We start from the raw sequence: 5,459 nt of genomic DNA on the forward strand, positions 1-5,459 counted from the left end.
TTGGCTGGATTTTACTGTAATCAACATTGCAATGCCACTACTTGTTTTTTTCAGAACTCATCAGTACAGAGCTGTTGAAAACAACTTGATGCTTCTCCTTTGCCTCCCGACATTAATCATGGTTAATTAAGTGACAATAAAGTTTGGGTTAATGCAAACAGGCATTAATTCTTGTCATCTCCCTGTTCTCAGGAGTATGCAAGTTGGACAAGCAGAGAGAAACAACATTGAAAATACATCCTGGAAAAAAAAACAAAAAAAACCCAAACAAAACAAAAAAACAGCAACAAAAACAACAACAACAACAAACAAGCAAACAAAAACCAACAACCTTTCAATTAACATCAGGATTGGAGGTCTTGTCAGAGATCTAATATAATGTACGCCCTATTTTTTCCCAGTAATTTCTTGTGGGCAATTCCTAGTGTCTTCTCAGAGTTAGATGTAGGACTGATGTCTGCTTTCACAAACACTAGGAATAAAGCTTTTGTATCTTTGTTGCTGAATGTATGCCAGGCGGTAAATGTGCCAGGCTCATTTTTCTAGAGACTCTTATCGGAAACATTGAAGTGTTTCCTCACACTGCTCAAAGATAGGAAACTAAATCAAGCTGGGGGTTTAAGAGCAAGCAATATTTCCTGGGTGGCAAAAAAAAAAAAATGATTTAGAAAGAAAGGTTTAAGGAAACACTTTACTTTTTTTTTTTTTTTTAATTCCCCCCCCTGGTGGGAGTTGGGGAAAAATAATAATTTAAAAATCAGCTTAGAAAATCTGAATAACTATCACTAGATTAAACTACTGCTCTACCAGGGTGTGCTGGCAATAAACCTGAAATGCCTCTTTCTGCTGAGAGAGGGGGTAGCTAGCTGCCACCTGCACTCACAGCTCACTGCCTGGGCTTGGAGAATTAGCCAGTAGAGCTCTTTCTCAAAAGGTATGAAATATGGGAAGTCTGATACCTCTTGCAGCAGTGTTCAGAACTCTGCTTCTAGATACAAGATGCACACAACAGATCTGTCTTTAAATTCACTTTCCACAGCTTCAGTTCAACCCAGACACTTGACAACACCAAACCAATGGTCTGCTGCTGCTCCATCACCTAGTATCCAGCCTGCAACACTGCTGCCCCTACCATGACTCTTTTAGAGCTTGCTGCTGCTACTTCCACATCCCAGTCGCCCATTGCTCCCCATTGCACAGTGTTGTCCTTCTGCAACCCTTCTGCACCACTTCTGCCTGCTAGAGATGATTTATGGCCTGCAGGACTGTCCACAAGGAGAAGGCACTAGAAGGTGGGTTTGGAGTTGTCTTTTTTTTTTACAGCAAAGAAAGCTGATCTCTCCATGTGACACTTTGGAAAGATGCCTCTTGTTCACAGGTTGTCAGATATTGACCTATTTTGCGAGCATTAAGTGAAAGGCTTATTTGTAGTAAAAAGACACGCTCAAGACTTGTACTGTCCATTCATCTCCCCTTGCTCACTAGCAGGTGCTTGGAAAGAGTTCCTACATGTGTCACTGAACACCTCTACTGAGAAATTTCAAGTGCTTTCCAGGTTTGATGCAGAGGCTGCTGCTCTTGCACCCGCCACGTTCCCTTGGCAGCACCTTCCATCCCCTCAGTCCTCGTGTGAGAGTGGGGGAGTAGCGGCATGGCCAGGGGAGCTGTGAGCACCCACCCTGGAGAGCCCTCCTGGGGCTGGCTAAAGACATGCCACCACTTCCACAAAGCAACATGCAACCCCCTGCACCTCCACTGCCAAACATCCTTTCCCAGGGTCCCCATCCTGAGGGTGCACTTGTTTTCTCTCTGAATAACACCAGGTAACCAGGAGCAGAGTGCCAGTTAGCACCTCTTGTGTAGGCTCATGGATGACTTGTATTGGAAGAAAAGAATCTTCAAAATGAAGTCGTGAAAGGACATTTACAAGAAAGAAATGGTACCCACAGCATTTTAAGTTTCTCATAGCAATAATTTTAATAAATCTTTTCATTTGGGCACTCTTTTGCATACTGTGCTGTACACATAAGTGCAGGCAGGTAGAAAAGCAGGCTTGTGTTGCAGTCACAGGAAGAGAACCTGAATTATTTACGAGGGGAAAATTTTTCAGTCTGGGAATCATAGTCAAATGAGGAAAATTAAAAATCTCAACTACTTCACAGTGCAAAGGCTATAAACCTAAGATCTCCCATTGTGATTTGTTATGTGGCTAAAGGACATCTGTATTCAGCAGATCACGAAAATAATTCATTTACAAGTGGATGCAGGTGGATTTTCTTTGCTCTGGATCCTTTAGGATTAAGCTAAATACATTATTTGACACAGAAACTTACCTTACTTTCTGAATTACTTATCACTGTCTTATTTTTGTTGTATACTGACTTTCATGCTTCTTCTGCTTCTATGCAGTATAACTGCACTTTTATTATCTTCATTTTTGAGCTTGCAGCAGTACAAACCCACTGGGTACAATGACTCAGCTGCTTTCCTCTTCATTATTGCAAACAGCACATATATCTGATAGCAATGATGAAGGGTAAAATGAATGGGGAAACCAGTTAAAGAGCATGCTTTTTTGGTAGATACATACATACTACAATTGCATAATATAGATACATAAACAGCTATGCTCTTCATCTACGCCTACTCAAGAAATTTGGTTTAAAGATGTATTATTGTATCACAAGGAAGAAACAATGTATTTTTCTGTTGATATTGCAGTGGAACTTCTGGAAAAGACAGACTTCACATTCTTTCTGTAAACCATTTTGTCATAAGGAAAGTTCTCCTCTGTCTCTTCAGTTTATTTGTGTTCAGGGCTCCAGAAAAGCAGTTTTTACTAGAAAAACAGCCTCGGCCCTCACAACCTGCTGCCAGAATGGGGGCCCGAGCCCTCCGGCACCTTGGGATAAGAACGAGGTGCAATTGCCCCATTTTTCTGGGCTGGATTGCACAGAAGACCCTGTGTACACACTCATGTGCTACAGCTTTCCTTTCTCATTGTAAGCAAATAAAATAAATTAAATTTATTTCCTCTTTTCTACTATTGTATGGCAGCTCTGCACTTACTGTTAGCAATCTTTCCTCTAGCAGATGCACTGAGTCCTTGAAGAAATCAAAAGCTGCCAAACATCAGTATCTTCACTGAAGCGACATGATTGGGAACCACTTTGCGGGAAGAAAACCACTGCAGAAGGAGAAAACAGAGCTCGTTTCTGTTTCTTTTTTACCTTGTAGACACTAGACCTGAGGTGGAGATCATAACAGTGGCTGCACTCCTTGAAAAACTTGATTAAGAAGTGGCCAAATTATCCCAAAGAAGTCCTCCAAGAATTATTTCCTTAAAGACACCACCATCTCACCTGGTAAAAAATATTTTTCATCTGTTAAAAGTCAAAGGAGGAATTTGAGAAAGAATTAGAATTTGCATAATTTCCTTCCTTGTGTTGTCTCACATAGACATTCAGCCAAGCTCATTAGTGCTTACAAGGTAGTTTTGCTTTAAAAATATATATATAAAAAAATCAATTATGACTGCTAGCTGTTAAATAAAGAGGTGACACATGGGAGCAATCTGGATTGCCTGATAAGCTGAGTTAATTTGAACAATATTCACTTGAATACAGTTAATGTAATGTCATTAACCTTGACATTGAGAATGTAGGTTACTGTTATAGAAGAGCAACTGCATTTTGGAAATCAACAACCAAGTCAAGGATTTAAGGGTCATCATCACCAGGCAAATAATCATGCATTCCTAATGGGAGGCTGATCCTGATTCCATCACTGCATTTGTGCAGAATGTGAAATTAACTCTTTAGGTTGCCAAGGTCTAACTAAGTAGAAACTCCAACTGGAAGGCAGGAATAAGTGAGAATTTTTAAAAATAATGTACTTCTTAAACCATCATAATTTTTATAGTCAACTGCCATTGCCTGGCCTCCTGGAATCATGCAGTCATGTCAGAAATGCCACTTGGATTAAAAGAGAAACAACCCTCCACCAGATATTGCTGTCTAGATCTGATTGCTAGAGAGAAAAAGTCTGAAAAAATGAACCGTGTGTTTTTTTAATTAAATCTCATCATGCTTAGACCTGTGAGGCTGCCTGAAAATCAAATAAAGACAATAAAACCCCTTTCATTTTAGAAGATATAACAAGGTCAAGTAGCTAAAATTAAGACACTTTGAAATATGAAGTAAGATGCACAGTTTTATCACCAAAGGTGTTTTCAGTCTGGGCTGAAGAAATGAAGAGCAGTGTAGGAAAGGTATCCTGAAGTTATTTGGCTTATGTAAGTAGATGGTCAGTAAATTGTGACAGTCCTAATGCTAAAATTTATAGGTTTAAAGCTGTCCATGTTTGCCTTCTTGGCTCCGGTCAGTGGAATAACAGAAGTTAATAATCTGTGTTAGCTGGTAATCAATCAGTATTGGCAGTTGCCATCTGTAGCTGCAGTTGTCTCTCTCTCCCAACTCTTGCAACCAGAAACGTCCTGCAAAGATCCCTAATCCTTTTAGTCCTGGCTTGGAACAGGACTTGGTCTTTGCACAATTTACTTCTGCAGTTGGTGAATGCTAGTGCAAATGCCCTTCCCAATCTAACTGTAACAGGCATTTTAACTGTGTTGATGGGAAATGTATTCTTCCAGCAGCTTTCTTTTTTTCTAAGGAAAACTCTGGGTAACAAGAGATGGACTTTTCCCTACCAGCTTTTCTTCCTCTCTGGTTCATGGCCTGGCAGCTGGGGATGCGTACTGGCTCTTCTTGCACGTCACATCTCTCCCAGAGTCTCCCCTGGGGGCACCATGTTGTCTTTGCTCCTCTTGCCTCGGGTCACAGACAAGCTCTCACCTGCTGATGCTACAAGAGGAATTCAGGGGGCCCAGCCCCTGGCACACTATACTTTTTTTTTTTTCCCCAAAAAGAAGACCCTTCCTGTACTTCATACCTCCTTCTTGTCTTCCAGGAGATCCTCCTGCCAACTCCCAGTGTTGTCCAGGTGGATCACTACAGCCTGCTGCTTCCTCATGCCTCCAAAACTATTTGATTTTTTCCTTTGGCTTTTTTACCAGAGCCTTACCAAGACTTACAGCTTTCCTGGCAGTTCTCTGTTCTGACTGAAAGGCTATGCCTTTTTTCCCCTGGCAGTCCTTCCCAACACTCTTCTGCCTTTAACTCTCTGCTTCTGTGCCAGGATAGCTTGCAGGAATGGGGCCTATTGTAAGGATATAATTGCTTGGGAAAGGAATGTAATTAAAAGCAACATATAAAGGAATTTTAAAAAAAACAATCTTCTGAGGACACTCAACTGGCACAGTGAGAATCTTGCTGAGAATATTTAATTGTTTGTGTTATTAAGTGCAGACAGGTTGGTTTTGTTTCAAAACAAACATGGCAATTAAATACAAAACTATATCAATACAACATTATAACTACAAAGTTAAAAATATGACAATG

General features: G+C 40.6%; 1 long non-coding RNA gene across 1 annotated transcript; it reads right to left on the reverse strand.

Annotated features, from left to right (window-relative positions):
• Nucleotides 1–1,951: 1,951 nt before the first annotated feature.
• LOC135578209 (uncharacterized) lies at nt 1,952–5,256 on the reverse strand. The gene is made up of 2 exons (XR_010469555.1): nt 4,951–5,256; nt 1,952–3,187 (listed from the first exon to the last, which is right to left on the reverse strand). It is a non-coding gene; the product is annotated as an uncharacterized LOC135578209 (long non-coding RNA).
• Between the last annotated feature and the right edge of the window lie 203 nt (nt 5,257–5,459).

Source organism: Columba livia, chromosome 1 (assembly GCF_036013475.1).
Source record: "Columba livia isolate bColLiv1 breed racing homer chromosome 1, bColLiv1.pat.W.v2, whole genome shotgun sequence".
Classification (NCBI taxonomy): Eukaryota; Metazoa; Chordata; class Aves; order Columbiformes; family Columbidae; genus Columba; species Columba livia.